Source organism: Camelina sativa, chromosome 7 (assembly GCF_030686135.1).
Source record: "Camelina sativa cultivar CO46 ecotype springtype chromosome 7, ASM3068613v1".
Classification (NCBI taxonomy): domain Eukaryota; kingdom Viridiplantae; phylum Streptophyta; class Magnoliopsida; order Brassicales; family Brassicaceae; genus Camelina; species Camelina sativa.
The window spans coordinates 19,068,970-19,087,753 of NC_141886.1; the positions used below are offsets into that span (position 1 = coordinate 19,068,970).

Below are 18,784 nucleotides of genomic sequence, written 5' to 3' on the forward strand. Positions count from 1 at the left end.
TTAAATAGAAAAACGATTATATATACCATTTTCTAATCTAATTTTTTTTTTTGTTTCTTCTAATAATCATGTTTTGTGTAATATTTAATATTTTATTAGTTTCGAATTATTGTTTGAACAGATAGCAAATACAAGTGAATTAATTATGTGCTTAAGAATTATCTCAGAAAGATATCCAAAACATGGGATTAAATCTTGTGTGGAAGTGACAGAGACTTGTTGGTCAACTTATACCATACTTTCTCCTATTTTTTTTTTCTCTGCATACATTAAAAATATGTCTTTTTCGTATCGACAATGGAAGAATTATAAGACTGGAAAAGTCAACATTGTGGATATTTTATTATCAAAGACTAAATTATTTCCTTGTTATTTTTGATATAAAAATGTTTTTTAGTTATAATGTATTAAGATCAAGTGAATAAATTTAAAATCCAATTTATTTTATTAGTATGATCAAACAAATTATGAGAGTTGAAAATTGTATTGTGAAACTTTCTCTAATTATATTAGTATTTATAATTTTATTATTGATAATATGATATATGGTATAAAATCTAATTAATTAATAATATTAAATATATTAATATGTAGTTTATTATGTTTAAAAATATTCATAATTTCTTTAATATAATTTAAGATAAATTGTAAAACAAAATAACAAAATAAATATTTAACTAAAATTATATCAAAAATATTAAGTTATATTAAAAGTAAAAAAATTATACTAAGTTTCTCAGCAATGGACACACAAAAAAAATTCTCGAGTTTCTCTACGTTTAAAAAATTTATATTATATGATGATAAACTCAACTGAACTCTCACCGATGACTGATGCACATTAACTAACTGTAAATTTATATTGTTCTGGTGGTTACTGCGACTCTGAAATCTATCCGGATTCCATCAAACATCTAACGAAATTTGTTGGCAGCACACAAGAAAAGCAAGCTGCTAGAGGGCAAGATCGCAGAACGTTTGAAAATGAGTTACTTTCGACGGGTTTCTCTAAATAGGTCTCGACAGAAAAAATGAAATAAGCCTTAGCGTTGACAGTTTACTTGATGACTGGTGACACAATCTGGAATATAAACAATAGGTTCCAAAAAGGTTTCTTCTTTATTAGACATTTGTGGAACATACTTCTGTGTAAATTGAAATATCCTCTGAGAGCGTAGAAGATTCTTGAAGCGGCGCAGCGGGAATTTGAAAAACAGGCCTAGGAGGGACTTCAAGAGCATCAAGGTTTCCTTCCATCATCTCTATAACTCTGTTCATCTCCGGGCGATTGGATGGGGAAGGTTTAATACACCACAAACCCACCAGCGTCATCTTCTTTACCACCTCCTTTTCTTCAGTACTGTTTCCATCCTCAGTAAGCCTTCTAGTGTTTGCTTTCTCAAGTCCTTGTATATCCATTCAGGAAAGTATATAGAGCTTGAGTTTGAAGCAGAGCTATGTTCAACTCTTTCTTTGTTCCTTGCTCCTATCATTTCGAGGAGTAACATTCCGTAGCTGTACACATCCGATTTGTGGGAGACTCGACCATACATTCTTGAAAACAATTCAGGTGCAATGTAACCTATTGTTCCTCTTGTGTTTGCTAGTGACATGGTGCTTTCTTTCTTCTCGCAGAGCTTAGCCAGACCAAAGTCTGAAACTTTAGGACAAAAATTGTCATCTAAGAGTATATTTTGTGGTTCGATGTCGAAATGTACAATCCTCGTTTTGCAGCCATGGTGTAAGTACTCCAGCCCACGAGCAATTCCTAGAGCGATACTGTATAGTGCCATCCAGTCTATGCTCATTGTGGTCTTTCTCGAGATGAACCTATCGAGTGATCCATTTTCCAGAAACTCATAAATAATTGCTCGCTTCGAACTTTCAGAGCAGAATCCTAGAAGAGTAACAATGTTGACATAGTTTTGCTCATGCTTGCAACTTCATTGATGAAGTCTTCCCCATTACCCTTTGAGTCTTTCAAGATCTTCACCGCAACAGAACGACTGTCAGAAAGAGTTACTTTGTAGACAGTTCCAAATCCGCCTTTCCCAACCACCTCGGCAAATGACTTTGTAATTTTCTGTACTTGCGCATAGCTATAGTGTTTGAGTGGAATAAGTGCCCTTAGTTTCTGTATTCGTAGATCATCTGATGTCGTCCTTTGGAAGCTGATTACACAAAACACACCAGCACCTATAAGAATGACCCCCACCAATGCAGACGCAGCCACAATGCCTTGAGACGAATACAAAAAGAAACAAATAATAATAAGACTATAGTGTTGAAATCAAATCAGCTTTCTTTAATAATAAGCACCTGCTTTTGCCTTGAAGTTTATACCTATGGATCGACCTGCACAAATAATAAAATCAGTTTGAACTACATACATAACTTTGAATTACAGCTTGAGGGAATTTGGAAAAATGCCCTCTCTTTGTTTACACTTTTGAAAAATACCCTTTTAAAAACTATTTTTAAATATGTAAAATTAATAAGAAAATCTTACTTAAAAATAATAATTAACCAAAAAGTAGATTTTAAATATCAAATCAATTTCTTGGTAATTATTAAATATTTAATTTTACAAAGTTTTTATATAACTAACAATTATAAAGACTTATGATGCTAAATCTATACTAATAAAAAGTATGAGATATAAGCTTCTCAAGCCGTCTACATAAGATTTTAAACAACCTATCGGGATTTGACATGTCACTAATTAATATTTTATATAATCTCCAGAATTTATACACTTTTAAAGATTAAAAAAATTATTAAAAACACCAATAGTAATTAGCCACCTCACTAATTAACAATTTTAAAGGCGTCCACCTAAGTTTAAAAACCACCAATAGTGATTAGCCACCTCACTAATTAACATTTTTAAAAGTCTCCAGAATTTATATATTATTTAGATTTTTAAAGAAAAAGAAAAATTAAAAAATCACCAATAGTGATTAGCCACCTCACTAATTAACAATTTTAAAAGATTAAATCTATATAATAAAATATTTGTAAATTTCTCCAGAATTTATATATTATTTATATTTTTAAAGAAAAAGAAGAATTTAAAAAACCACCAATAGTGATTAGCCACCTCACTAATTAAAAAAAATGTAAATTTTCTTTTGTCAAACATGGAATATATGAACTTACATTCTTATTTTACAACAAAAGAATATTAACATAAAAATATTTGATTAACCCTAGATCTTTTTCCAGTATAAATAATAATTGGAGGTCATGTGATGGGGCAATCCTGTTAATTATTACGTGAATGTGGTCGGGGTCTGTGATTTTAGCGATGGGAGGAATCTTTATGGATTGATAGAAGAGACGGTGAAAAATTTTGTATTGTCTATGATCAAAGAAATGATAAATGGTACAACGGGATATATGATGATGGTTGTAATAGGTGGGTTTCCTGTAGGTGGTGCTCCTGCTCTAGGTGTGTTAGCTTGATGCTAATGCAGGTGACGAACGGTGGAGGAGACACTAGATTCTGGACTTTGGAGTGTATTCGAGGAGATTAGAATTAGTTCAAGAGCATATTAGATCCACAATGAATGATTTAAAGACATTGGCCAATATAATGGAGGATGGTGAATAAAGAAGACTTTAATGGGGTTTGTTATAAGATCTAAGTTATGCGAGCAAGATGAAGAAGGAAGAAGAAAATGAGTGTTGTCTTGTGGTATGGTGGTGAGGTATAGTATTAGCAAGTTTTAATATAAACTAATAATCTTAGTACTGAAAATTACTGATGGTGATGAAACTTTTATAGGTTTTTTTTAGTATTTTTCTTGATTGAATTTTCTTAATTTTGTTGATTATGGGTGAATGAATGCTAGGTGGGTTGTGCATAAATTTTTTATTAGTTTATTAGATTATAGTTTTTGTAGAGTAAAATAAAAAATCAAGAAAACTCTCGAGGCATTTATATAGAACAAGCAAATAATGTTTATATCATGATGCATGTAATATGATATTACATCTAATAAATGTTAACTTGTCTTTTATGGAGTTCGATCTATGTATTCCGAAGACATGTCAAGTATAGAATCTTTGGTGCATGTGATCAGCGATGTCTTCTCATTACATGTTGCAGTTGTTATATCTATTTGATGATCAATTTGTGTAATTTTTTATCATATACATCAAAACACCGTGATAGAAATACATTATGATTGGGGCAACCAGAACAACAACCATATTTGCAGTTAGCTGCATATCTCCTATAGAATGAGAAAGCATATGCGCATATTGAATTAAGATTTTAGAGACGAATGTTAGATGTTTTAAAACAAAATATTTGAAAACGCAAAAATAAACAAAAAGCATAGATCAGAACGTTAATAAACAAAATGTTCAACTCTGTTTTGCACCTTTAAGACTTCAACATTCAAAATATATGGAAATAAAAGAAATATTTGAAAAAATAAATTATTTCTAAATTTAATAAGTATAAATAAATAAAAATATGATTAAAAGAACATTTGTATTATAAAAAACCAAAACTAAAACACTATAATATTTTTACATACTACATATCAATGTATAGCTATTTAAATTATTATAAAATTTACAACAATTTTTAAAAAATTAATACAAAATATACCCACGCATAGCTATAAGCTCATAACGCTGTCCACATAGGATTTAAAATATTCAATAGGTATTCGACATGTCATTTATTACCAATGTTAAGTCATGTGTTATAGTAATGGTGCGGATTCTGATAATTCATTATTATTAAAAACAAATGAAATAGTTTAATTTATAAGTTTTTTTCAAACCAAATAAAAATCATTGAATTGAAACAAAATTTGGTGATATATATGTTGAGTTAAATTTTTTTTTGAGCATTGGAAGTGTTTTTTTTTCTCTATATAACATCAAATATATATATGTGACTAGATTAGGACCTGCAAGATGTGCGGATTTTAAAATTGTTGAAGAAAATAAATGCTAAAACCTAAACAATTTTTTAAAAATTGAAACAAAAAATATTTCTTGAAGTAAATATTTTAATAATTTTAGTTAGAGAAAAAATCATATTTATATTTACCTTCATATACTTATTTATATTTTTATATCTTAAATATATTATAACAATTATTACAATAATCTAAAGCTAATTTATACCCCACCAAAACTTTTTCCAAATACTCATCATTACAAATATTATTATTGTCAGATTTCAAGAACATTCCACAACTTATTACAAAATATTTTACATACAAATAATTCATCAAAACAACATATAATTAATAACCATGTCCAATTTTACTGTATGTTTTACCATTAAAAATATGCTCTTACACCCAAAATTATTTTATTGTTAAAGTATGCTCTTTATCACCACCTAAAATGTCTTTTAAACAAATTAAACAAATTTTATGTTGCTTTACTTTCATTTTGGCATAATTATAGTTCTTATAATTACTATAATTGTTTTGTGACATAATTTTTTTAACCATAAATTTTTTTACTCCAAAGATATTTTGGATGAACAACTGGTGAAAATTATCTACTCGAGTACAATGATTTTATGACCAATCCAATAAAAGTTTTTTTATTGAGAAATTAAAAGAAAGTTAATATAACATAAGAAAATTAAAAATTCAAAAATTATAAACAATTCAAAATAAAAACTTTATAAACAATCAAAAACATGATAAATGTCATAATCACGTTAAAGGATTGATGACCTGTTTACTACTCACAAGTATCGCATTGTACCAAAATTACTTAGAACTATGACCTCGTCTCAAATATTCTCGAATCGTAAGTTCTCAACTAATTTCTACCCAATCAAAAGTTCTCATATATTTCTCTATATACCTAGGTTTAAACGGTTTACGAACCAAATCCGATAAAAAACCACATAAATCCGGTTTGAAACCAATTTTAAAACGGGTTACAGTTCTAACTTCCCAAATTTCAAAATCGCTTCTCAATTACTCGATCAAGTAGCTTTTGTTTCAGTACCGGAATCATTGACATTATCTAGAAGAGAAAACTCTAGATTTTGACCAGAAACATCAACCATCGATTAATCTTCGAAACTTATAATGCTACTAACTATAGAATCACTTTTGGAACATCCATCAGTATCTCCATCCTCGATTAATTTAGCGGGCTTTATATACTTTGATTCCATTTCATTGCATATGATAGCTTCCATTGAAGAACATGCACAAATAAAAGACCCATAATAGATAAGCAAAATTATATCATGATAAAATCAAATATCAAAGCTTTCTAAACATGTAAATTTATGTAGATATAATGTTATTTTCTTAATTAGCTGTCCTATTAGGTTTCAAAAATAACAATTCTTTTGACATAACTTATGTTATTCTTTTTAGATTTGTTATTCCCTATTTATTGATTAATAATAATATACATGTTTAATGAATTATTTTTTTTGTTTATACATATCAAAATCAAATTAAGAAAACACGTATAATTTAATTAGCGTACAATGAAAGATATATTAGTTTGTTAATTTTCCTTTTTGATTTAGGAAATTTTTTTTTAGATATAAACATGTAATTTTTTTGTAGATTTAACGCTATTATTTTAATTAGCTGTTTTGAAAAAATAATAATTTTGATACATGTCAATATCTCATCAGTATAATTGACACATGTCATGATCTTTTTATAATAAGATTTTATGATTAGTAATTTTTTATTTCTTGATTTTTTAAAAAGATTTTTTCTTTTCAAATTAGAAATTTGTGTAAAATTGACACTTGTCACGATCTGGTGAGTTAGTAACTTTTGAAATTGACACGTGTCACGATCGGGTGAGTTAGAAAGATTTTCTTCTTTTAAAATTAAAAAATTATATAAAATTGACACTTGTCACGATCTGATAAGTTAATAATTTTTGAAATTGACACATGATATGGTGACTTAGTAACTTTTGAAACCATACTTTATATAATAAGATTTGAGGAAGGGACAAGTGGTGGTTATTGTTGACCTATTAGGAAAGTAGAACATGTGGGGGCAAGAAATCTTACCCTTATTTCTAGAACCGCAAGTATGACTATACGCCTCGTCTATATAATAGCAGGTAAATCCACCTGACATTTGGTTATGTCCACAACTACCTCCTGAGGATATGCACATCTGACAATATGAGTAAACTTCAAGCCCGAAACCCTCTTCAAGAGCCTTCTTTAGATTATCTGTACCCGGAGTTTTCTCCAGTGTATCCAACGCTTGTCTAGAAGCGGGAATACTGACGCCTCTTCTGCATGATCCCCTGAAGTCGTTTAAAAGTGCACTGATCCCTTCAAGTAGAGGGGATGAGAGGCTTCTCGTTATATAGAAATTTCTTGTGTCATCATCCTCACAATCAAAGAATCCAACATAAGTAGAAACATACGGTGAAAAGTCTCCGATGCAGTCGTAATAAAGCGTCAGCATCTCGGTGTCAGGACCGAATGGAAGAACGTTTTCGTTGAACTGCACATTTGGTGGGTCTTGAGGACAAAGATTGTTGATATAATCCATTCTGCCAAGTCTTATGAAACCAGTAGTATAATTTGCCTCGAGGATTCTAAATTTAACAGTGGAGATGTTAAGCTCTGCGAAACCTCCGCTACAGTCGAGCTTGAAGTCAGGGTGGCCGCAGTCTTCTCTGCCAGGTATCCAAAAAGGGTAAGAGAGATTTCTCTGGTTACCGCAGCTAAACGGGCTACTGCAGTGTTTATGAAGCTCATCAGCTGAGTGAACACATGATTGGTAAAGAAAGAGGATCCATAAGATTCTATAGGACACAGAATTTGTTGGGGATAGAAACAGATTGATCATTGTGTTGGAAGTAATAGGAAAAATGGTTAAGAGATGAAGGAATATGTCAATGATTTTGGTGTAAGTATATCGTGGCTTTGCAAGAGTTGAATAAATGAAGGTACGTTTTGGTCTCTTTGACCAAGCTTTTTAATTTTATTTTGTAGGAAGACTTCAAAATCATGTCTTTTAGCCATTTGTTAAACATTAAAAAAAAAAAAAAGATTTCCAAGATAGGATCATTTTCTATAATATCTACCCTTTCCAAGTCTTATCATAACTGCAACTCCAGTGTATAGCTGTTATGTATAAGACAATTACTGTTAAGTGGATGGAGTTCGTTGAATCGTTGCATCCTGATGGCAAGAAATATTTGATAGCGATGGTATGTTATCCGACTGTCGTTGCTTGTATGGCAAGAAATATTTGATAGCGAGGTTATGTTTTCGGGGCAATCGAACAAGTCAATCTTATCGGTGGAAGGGTTTACTGTAAACTCTTCTCCAGTGAAGTTCCAAATCTGTGGACAGTTCCCATCTAACCAGCTCTCATTTAACGGTAATTACTTGATCCTCCAGATTCACAGATCTTACGCGAAGATTGAGATCCCCGGTATCTAGGGATAGGGTTTGATTATTCGCGCAGAAGAGTTCGAACGATGGTTGGCCGCAGAATTTGGGTTTATTGGATCCCCAGAACGGGTACGTGGTGTTCGAATCGAACACCTGCTGTCCAGATCCACATCTCAGAGGTAAGCTACACTCTTCATACTGTTGATCGGCAGAGAAGCACGACGGGAGGTCAACAACGGAGAAGACTACGAAGCTGATGAAGAGACGAAAGATGGACAATGGGTTTGTTGACAATAAACCTTTTTGTTTTGGTTTGCTAAATAAATTTATGTTATGTATTTGAAGCAAGAACAGTCAGAAAATTCGTATAGATCTTTGATTATTTGACTTGTTTACTTTTTTTATTGCACAGACTGAAAGCTACTTTTATATAGTAAATTATGGAATACAATTCTCAGTGAGAAGAATAGTATCCCCTGCCTCTTATATCTGTTTCACTATTTTTTTGTAAAGCTGACCAAAGGTGATTTAGGAGACTATAGATGTTAGAGGAATAAATTTAGGATGTAAGTTTAATGCATTTTCATTTGGGTACAGACATTATCTTTTTTCTTATTGTTGTTGTTACATTATAATGTATTCTGGACGTATCACAGTAAAATTTAGTACTAATTGTCTCGGCAAGATTGTTGTATTTGATCAGTTTAGTATTTTTCAAGTTCAAGCACTGCCTTTCCATAGGATCGGCTGTGTTCCCTAGACAAGTATTTTTGGACAAGAACATTTAGCTTCAAGTTTTTGATTACAAATCATTTTAAAGTCTTTTGTTTGTTTTGTTTTTTTTCTTGCTTTAAAATGCTAAGATGTCATTTGATAATACATTTTTTTGCCACATTAATTTTCTTTAATAGGTTCCAAGGGTCTCTTTTTTTTATGTAACATTTATCGAACATACTGATTGCTCGAGTAATTACCCGATACACTTCACTGCAAAGCAATATGTACGGGGTTAAATCCACAAGTACAAATGGTACACTAAAGATTTACGAGAGTATGTAAATAGCTAAAACGAACAAAGGAAGTTTGTTTGGTAACAGGTTTGTAAATAAAAATGCAAAGAAAATAACTGATTAACTTATAAGATTAGAACATTTGATCATAGGGTATTTCAGAGATCAATGATTAATGGGAAAATGAAATATGGAATTCAACCGTTTTAGAACATGAACACAATAATAGACTAACCCTCTTTCAAGGCATTAGAAACTAAATTTGACTATTAGTTTGCTAAACTTTCATTTGCAACCTCCTAGCCAAATTTACATTACAATCAAGTTCATTAAGTCCACAATGTGTCATGACATCAATTTTTGTAGGCTAGAAATATATTGCTCAATTCACACTCATTCAGGCATTCTATCGAACACTTTTGATGCATAGAAAAACCTAGAGTCTAAAAAGGTGAACCGTCCTATTTTAGCATTAAGTATCATTTGAATCAAAGAACCTAAGGATCAAGAACTCCAAATAACAATTAAAACATTAATTCATTGAATCTTCTAATTGGAACCTTAAAACCCAATAAAGAGACATCTCACACATAGTGAAAGCAATATACAAAGAGATAAAGAAGACATAGTTAAATTAATAAAATAAATAAGAAAAAGGGTTTAGTGTTTAGGATTTAGAGATTAGTTTTTAATATAAAAAAATTAGTTCAATTTTGTGGTATGTTTGAAAAAAAATATATATTTTAGTGGTATTTAAAAAAAAAACTAAAATTGGTATTGTTAAAAAAACGAACTCATTTTAGTGTTTTTAGTGGTATTTATGAGAACCCTTTAAAAATCATATAACATTTTCTTTCATTAATATATATTGCTGCTTTCATAGTTTAATAAGTTCCAAGTAGGTTTCTTTCTTTATGCGACATTTATGGAACATTCTTCTGTGTAAACCGAAGTATCCTCTGAGAGGGTCGAACATTCTTTAATAGCACTACGGAACACTGCAAAACAGGTCGAGGAGGTACTTCAAGAGCATCAAGGTTTCCTTCCAACATCTCTACAACCCTGTTCATCGCTGGGCGATCTGATGGCCAAGGCTGAATACACCACAAACCTACCAATGTCAACTTCTTTGCTATCTTGTCGTCTTCTTCGCTGCTGACTCCATTCTCCATATGCCCTCCGTTGTCTCCCATCTCAAGATCCTTATATATCCATTCGGGAAAGTACATTGAGCTTGTGCTAGATGAAGGGTCTTCATTTGGTGTTCTGTTCCTTGCTCCAATTATCTCAAGAACCAACATTCCATAGCTATACACATCTGATTTGTGGGAGACTCTACCGTACACACTTGAAAACACTTCAGGTGCAATGTAACCTATCGTTCCTCTTGCCTCCAGCAGTGACAATATCGATTCTGTCCTCTCGCAGAGCTTAGCAAGGCCAAAGTCTGACACTTTCGGAGAAAGATTGTCATCCAATAGTACATTTTGCGGTTTAATGTCGAAATGTACAATCCTTGTTCTGCAGCCATGGTGTAAGTACTCTAGACCACGAGCAACGCCTAACGCGATCATATATAGTTCCTTCCAGTCCATATTTGATGACCTCTTGCTCGAAATAAACTCATAAATAATTGCTCGCTTCGAACTTTCAGAGCAGAATCCTAGAAGAGTAACAATGTTGACATGAGAAGTTTTGCTCATGCTTGCAACTTCATTGATGAAGTCTTCCCCATTACCCTTTGAGTCTTTCAAGATCTTCACGGCAACACTACGACCATCAGAAAGAGTTCCTCTGTAGACTGTTCCAAATCCGCCTTTCCCAACCACCTCGGCGAATGACTTTGTAATTCTCTGTACTTGCGCATAACTATAGTGTTTGAGTGGAATAAGGTCCATTAGGTTCTGTTTTTTCACATCATAGTCCTTGCTTGTGTACTGAGCTTCTTGTGTATTTCTTCTCCGTCTGATGAGTAAGAACACACATGCGACTATGAGAGCCAGCGCCGATATAGAAACAGCAGCTGCAATAATACCTAGAGAAGGATAAAAAAAACAAGGAAATCGTAATCAGTCTGTGATGTAATCAAATCAGTTGTTGCTTTAGTAGACTTCTTGCCATCTGCATCAAAAAGGAATGGCGCCAGAAAAAGGTTAGTTGGAACTAAATACAGAACTATGAATGAAAAAAAAACTTGAGATTCTTTCTTCTAAATTTCACAGAGGAAATGTAAAGCTCTGGAAATCCTCCGCTACAGTCGAGCTCGTAGTCGGGGTGACCGCAATCTTTTCTGCCAGGAATCCAGAAAGGGTACAAGAGGCCGCTCCGATTGCCACAGGTAAACGAGGGACTGCAGAGTATTTGATGCTGCTCAGCTGAGAAAACATAAGATGGGATGACAAAGAGCATCCATATGAAGCTATAAGGTATAGATTTTGTCAGCGAAAGAGACAAATTGATCATTGTGTTGCAGACTTGCAGGTGAATTAAAAAAATGGTGAAGATGAAGAGACGAAGCAATTGGGAAAATGGTTTGGTCTAAGACTCTAAGTCGTTGTTTTGTAATAATTAAAAGTTTACAACTAAATGAACTTACGATTCTACTACTTTTTTTTTATATATATTCTTGTACGACGACTTCAAAGTCAATTCTGAATCTAATAGACATAATATGTGAAGGTGCCTTCCTTGTTTTTCAGTTGCTCGTTCAAAAGAAATGGCAGAAAAAATGGAAGTATGGAAAAAGGCATTTACTATTATTGACATTGACTCATGAGTCATGATGTCGAAGAAGAAAATTCAATTAGTGTAAAAATCAACGTTAACAAACGAAAGATCAGAACATAGATAATTTAGAGACATAAATAGTTTGATTAATTTAGTATCTAGTTTAGAAATCCATTCCACACGTGTCTTCATATAATAAATTTATTTTCTAAGATAATTTAAAATTTTTATAAATAATAAAACAAAAAAATGATACATCTAAGACTAAAAGACTCGAAAGGATTGAATACACCACAAACCCACCAGTGTCATCTTCTTTACTAGCTCCTCTTCTTTGATGCTATTGAAGTCTCTCCTAAGCCTTCCTGAGTGTCCCTTGTCAAGATCCTTGTATAGGAAAGTACATTGAGCTTGTGTTCGATACAGAGCTTTGAGCAACCGAATCTTGATTTCTTGCTCCTATCATCTCAAGAACCAACATTCCGTAGCTATACACATCTGACTTGTGGGAAACTCTACCGTACATTCTTGAAAATAACTCGGGCGCAATGTACCCTATTGTACCTCTTGTGTCTAGCAATGACAAGATGCTCTCTTTCTTCTCGCAAAGCTTAGCAAGGCCAAAATCAGAAACTTTGAGGATAAAATTATCATCTAAGAGTACATTTTGAGGTTTTATGTCAAAATGTACAATCCTTGTTTTGCAGCCATGGTGCAAGTACTCTAAACCACGACCAACTCCAAGCGCAATTCTAGATATTGTCGCCCAATCTATATCCATGGAGGTCTTCTCTGTGATGAACTTATCAAGAGACCCATTTTCGAGATATTCGTAAATAATTGCTCTCTTGGAACCTTCAGAGCAGAATCCTAGGAGGGTAACAATGTTGACATGAGATGTTTGACTCATGCTTGCAACTTCATTGATGAAGTCTTCGCCATTATCACCCATTAGGTTTTTAAAAACCTTCACTGCAACCAAACTTCCATCACAAAGGTTCCTCTATACACAATTCCAAATCCTCCTCTCCCAATCTGTTCCGTGAATGAATTTGTAATTCTCTTCACTTGTGCGTAACTATACTGCTTCAGTGTAATAAGTGCTTTGAGTCTTGGTTGTGGAATAAGTGTCTTGAGGTTTTGTTGGCCAAGATCATGCGATGTTCTTCTCTTTCGTAGAATTAGGAGAAACAACGTTAAAACCAGGGCCACGAACAGAGTGCCACCTACTCCTGAACCTAATGTAAGAAAAAAATTAAATCATGTGTCTAAGAAAAGATAAACAATTCAAAATCGCATTAGGTATACTTTAAGAATAGGAAAAGGTTAAGCACCTATTTTTGCTTCAGCTCCATAAGAGATTCCTGCATCAATGGAACGACACCAAAGTTCATTTGGCACTCAATACCCAAATGGTGGTTCTTATTAAAAAAAACATTAGGAAGCTAGAATATGTAGGCAAGAAATGTTACTTCCTCTCTCGTTTTATTAAAAACAATATTTATTTTATCGTTTATTTAACTTCAACCAATAGAAAAATATATTCCCTTTGTTCCATCTTATATTTTTTTTTTTAAATTTTTTTCTCAGGCCTTTGTTTTTGTTCCATCTTATAATATTTTTTCCAGATTTCTATGACCATTTGTATATTTCAGTTTTTTTTCCTATTGGTTAATTTTCTTTTGTATAAATGTTTAATAATAAGTTTTATGTAAAAATAACAAAACATTTATGTTTTCTTCAACATTGTGTTTTTGCTAAAAAACTTATAGAATGGAATAGAGGGAGTACTGCAGAATTCCGATAGTCATAATTAAATAGTTTAATTAATATAAGTTATCCATAAAAAGTTGAGAAAATCCTATAAAATGGAACAAATAAAAAAAAACCTAAAACTCTTATTTAATGGGACAGAGGAAATACCATTTTTCCTTGAACCGCAAGTACCATTATGTGGTTCATCGACACAATAACAGATGAATTCACTTGAGCTCTTATTATATCCACAAGCACCCCCAGAACCTATGCACGTCACACACTCTTGGTCAAGTGCAAGCTCAAAACCGTCTTCAAGAGCCTTCCCTAGATTTTCTACACTCGGACTTGTTTGCAGTGCGTTGAGGGAATGTCCAGATGCAGGAATACTAACGTTTCTTTCGCAAAATCTCCCGAATTCTTTGAATGATAGACCAACTCCTTTGAGTAAAGGAGAGGAGAGGTTTCTTGTCACATAATAATTTCTTTTGTGAACAATTTCATCACTCCGACAACCAATCATGCCACCAAAAGTATAAACTTCAAGTGAAAAGTTGCAGCCGTAATAAATTGTTAGCAACTCGGTGTTAGGAGCAAACGGAAGGACGTTCTCCATGTAGGACACATTTAAAGGATCATGGGGGCAAATATTGTTGATAAAATCCGATCTGGCGAGTCTTATCCTACATGATATATAATCAGCGTCTAAGATTCTGAACTTCACAGAGGAGAAACTAACCTCTGCGAAATTTGTGTTGCATTCGAGCTTGAACATCGGGTGGCCACATTCCTCTCTGCCAGGAATCCAGAAAGGGTACAAAAGACCGCTCTGATCACCGCAGTTAAACGGTTCACTGCAGTGTCTATAAAGATCGTTGGCTGAGAAAACATAAGATGGGATCACAAAGAGCAACCATATGACTTTAATGGACATAGATTTTTTCGGGGAAAGACTGATTATCTTAAGAAAAAATGGTACGTGAAGAAGAAGAAAAGAGATGATGATATTGGTGAATGGATTTTGTATATAATGTAAGAGCTGGACTAAAGGAACCTATGTTTGGTCTTTCTAACCAAATCTCACGTACGTTATCTTAACCTTTTACCAAAAAAAAAAAAAAAAAAATCTCACGTACGTTATTTTTTTTATTTCTTGGCGTATGCATGTCTTGTAAGGATAAGAAGCAAGTGGAAACGGTAATGCCCATGAAGGACTCTTGAAGTCTCTATTATTACACACAAACACGAAATTGAGATAGAGAGATATTTGTCATTGGTGTTTCGAGAAATCCTACAAAAGACGTTGGACAATTTTCCAAAATATCACATTTTAATTATTATGCAGTCGAAATACCTTTTTTTAGTCAGTATTCGAAGAGACTTTTTTTTATCATTTTATTTTTCTTCATTTAGAGGGAATGAGAAAGTGATATGTGAGACATGATTTGATTATTTTTGAGTTAATTAAAGAAAATATGATGAACAGTAAAAAAATTTGTGAAGACTACCACATTCATCATCGGTTCTTTTCTACAATGCCATAATGGTCAATTAAAAAGACAAAACTAGCTTTTTATATTTATTTCCTTTTGTTTTTATTTTTCGTTCTTTCTCACATTCTTTCTAATATAAAGATATTATCTAAATAAAACAAAGAATCTTCTCTCTTCTAATTGCCCTAGTCGTTGCTTATCATCTTCTCCGATGGTTGGAGATTGGTGGCCTTGTCATCTTCTTCCTTTCATTCATCTCAATTCTTTTTTTCTTTCTCTTGGCGATGATGGATCTTTCCGGAGTGGCAACTCACTACAAAAAAACCGGCCATTTCCGACTACACTTTACGGCTATTATTCAGTCGCTAAATTTAGCGACTATTTTGTGATTCCGTTACGACTATGTTATGACTAAATAAAAACGATCGTAACGTAGTCGCTAAATTGCGATTACATCCATTAGTCGTCAAAATAGTCGCAAATTAACGACTACCTTACGAGTCATATATAGAATTATAAATGCAGTCGTAGCCTTGTCGTTATATAGTCCCTCATTTACGACTAATTCGGTAGACACAATGAAGTCACCAATTAGGCGACTATTATGCGACATCTTCGGCGGGTCGTACAGGTTGTCGCTGAGTAGTCGTTATTTGGCGACTACTACGCGACACTTTCGGCGGGTCGTAACGTAGTCGTAAACTGCCAATATTTAAAAATCACGTTTATTTTGTTAGTCGCTTGGTAGTCGCCAAAATTGCCTCTATATATACAAGCTTCACCACTTCTTCTCTCCTCACTCGATCAAAACAAACACATTTGTGCAAAGACAAAAAAAAATCTTGAAAAAAAAAGAAAAAAAAAAAGAAAAAAAATCTTTTGATTATTCTTATATAATGGCTGGGAATTACAATTATAGTAATTCTGGAGAATGGATGTATAATAGGTTCGATGAAGTGACCTGCAATTTTTTGGCGGAGTTTACAATGGGGATGGAGCAATTCATGACATTTGCAAATAGTCAATCCCTAGCACAAAATAATGGGGGTATGTTCCACTGTCCTTGTAGTTGTTGTAAGAACGATAAATTTATGTCGGAAAAAAGAATTTGGAATCATCCTTTTAGCAATGGATTTATGCCTGATTATTATATTTGGTATAAACATGGGGAAGAAATCAATATGGATATAGGAACAAGTTATGTTGGTAGTAATCAAGAAGTGGATAATGTAGATGTGGGTAATGTAGTAGAAAATCCATATGTGGATATGGTGAATGATGTATTTCGTTATAATGTGGGTTTAGATGATAACTATCATGAGGGTAGTTCTCAAAATGTAGAAGAACCAATACGTAATTATTCAAAGAAATTCTACGACTTGTTAGAAGGTGCAAAAAATCCATTATACGATGGTTGCCATGAAGGTCACTCACAATTATCGTTAGCTGCTCGAGTCATGCAAAATAGGGCGGAGTATAATATGAGTGAAAAGTTAGTGGATTCGGTGTGCAAAATGTTGAATGAGTATTTACCAGAAGGAAACATGGCAACCGGTTCACATTAAGAGACGAAAAAATTAATGCGCAATTTAGGTCTCCCATATTATACAATTGATGTTTGTATTAACAATTGTATGATCTTCTGGAAAGATGACGAAAAGGAAAAGACTTGTCTTTTTTTGTGGTGCTCAAAGATGGAAGCCTAAGGATCCCCGACGTAGAACCAAAGTACCATACAGTCGTATGTGGTATCTACCTATTGCTGATAGATTGAAGAGGATTTACCAGAACCACAAGACTGTGGCGGTGATGAGATGACATGCTGTGAACAAATCAAAGGAGGGAGAAATGTGTCATCCTTCAGATGCGGCGGAGTGGAAATATTTTCAAGAACAAAATCCTCGATTTGCAGAAGAACCCCGTAATGTTTATCTTGGATTATGCAGTAATGGGTTCAATCCATTTGGCATATCTCATAATCATTCATTGTGGCCGGTGATCTTGACTCCATACAATCTACCCTCTGGTATGTGCATGAACGAAGAGTTCTTGTTTCTTACAATTTTGAATTCTGGCCAAATCATCCGCGAGTTAGTCTGGATATCTTCCTCCAACCTTTGCTTGAGGAGTTAAAATCGTTGTGGTCTACTGGAGTGGATGCATACGATGTGTCCTTGAATGAAAATTTTAATCTAAAGGCAACGCTAATGTGGATGATAAGTGACTTTCCGGCATATGGCATGTTATCAGGATGGACAACCCATGATAAATTGTCTTGTCCAGTTTGCATGGAAGATACAAAGTCGTTTTATCTCCCTAATGGAAGGAAGACATGTTGGTTTGATTGTCATCGAAGATTTCTTCCTCACGGTCATCCATTAAGGAGGAATAAGAAAGACTTCCTCAAGGGAAAAGATGCTTCGAGAGAGTATTCACCTCAGTCGTTGACTACGAGCGTTTGGCTGAAGTAAAACCACCAAAAATCAAGGACGTTGGTGGAAATGGTCATGAAAAGAAGACTGCTGGCTAAGGGAAACAACACAACTGGCATAAGTTAAGCATATTATGCGAGCTGCCTTACTGGAGGGACCTCAATCTTTGACACAATATTGATGTGATGCATACAGAGAAGAACTTTTTGGATATCATCACGTATACTCTTATGAGTGTGAAGGGTAAATCAAAACACAACATCATGTCAAGATTGGATATACAAAAATTCTGTTCTCGGCTACAGTTACATGTTGATAGTGATGGTAAAGCTCCTTTCCCACCCTTCACTTTGACAGAAGAAGCGAGAACAAGTTTACTAGAATGTGTCTAACTTTCGGTGAACTTTCCTGATGGCTATTCATCAGACCTAGCTAGTTGTGTTGATATGGAAAATGGAAAGTTTTCAGGCATGAAGAGTCATGACTGCCATGATTTTATAGAACGACTACTTCCATTTATCTTTGCAGAACTCCTAGACCGGAACGTCCACCTTACATTATCTAATGTTAATTAATTTCATATATACCTATATTTATGAAGTCTCCAAATAGTAATTTTAAAGTAATTAACCCCAATATTTTGCATTGTATATTGTAAAATTCGCATTCAAATTTTCGATAATTTAGAAGAAAGAAATGAACCAATAAATCTTGATTATGATGTCGCAGATGCAGAACCAGAAGATGAATTTCAATGTAATTTATCATCTTCAGACGATGAACTAGATGAAGACGAAGATCCTCCTAACTAATTATGCTTGTGTGAAATTTGTATCAATTTGGATAATTATGTGTTGATATTAAATTGTAAATTATGTGTTTATTATTGTGACTGTTTAGCTTTTATTTAGTGACTAAAAATTAAACTATGTTTTTATTTAGTTTAATTACTATCAGTGACTAATTAGCGACAAAATTTAGAGA

The 18,784-nt window shown here is 33.2% G+C and overlaps 4 pseudogenes; all 4 read right to left on the reverse strand.

Annotated features, from left to right (window-relative positions):
- Window positions 1-1,100: 1,100 nt before the first annotated feature.
- LOC147941438 (LEAF RUST 10 DISEASE-RESISTANCE LOCUS RECEPTOR-LIKE PROTEIN KINASE-like 2.5 pseudogene) lies at window positions 1,101-1,898 on the reverse strand (annotated as a pseudogene).
- Window positions 1,898-7,832, reverse strand: LOC147941439 (LEAF RUST 10 DISEASE-RESISTANCE LOCUS RECEPTOR-LIKE PROTEIN KINASE-like 2.5 pseudogene; annotated as a pseudogene).
- Window positions 7,833-10,229: 2,397 nt separating this feature from the next.
- On the reverse strand, window positions 10,230-11,456 carry LOC147941440 (LEAF RUST 10 DISEASE-RESISTANCE LOCUS RECEPTOR-LIKE PROTEIN KINASE-like 2.5 pseudogene; annotated as a pseudogene).
- A 153-nt stretch (window positions 11,457-11,609) lies between these two features.
- LOC147941441 (LEAF RUST 10 DISEASE-RESISTANCE LOCUS RECEPTOR-LIKE PROTEIN KINASE-like 2.5) lies at window positions 11,610-15,981 on the reverse strand (annotated as a pseudogene).
- Between the last annotated feature and the right edge of the window lie 2,803 nt (window positions 15,982-18,784).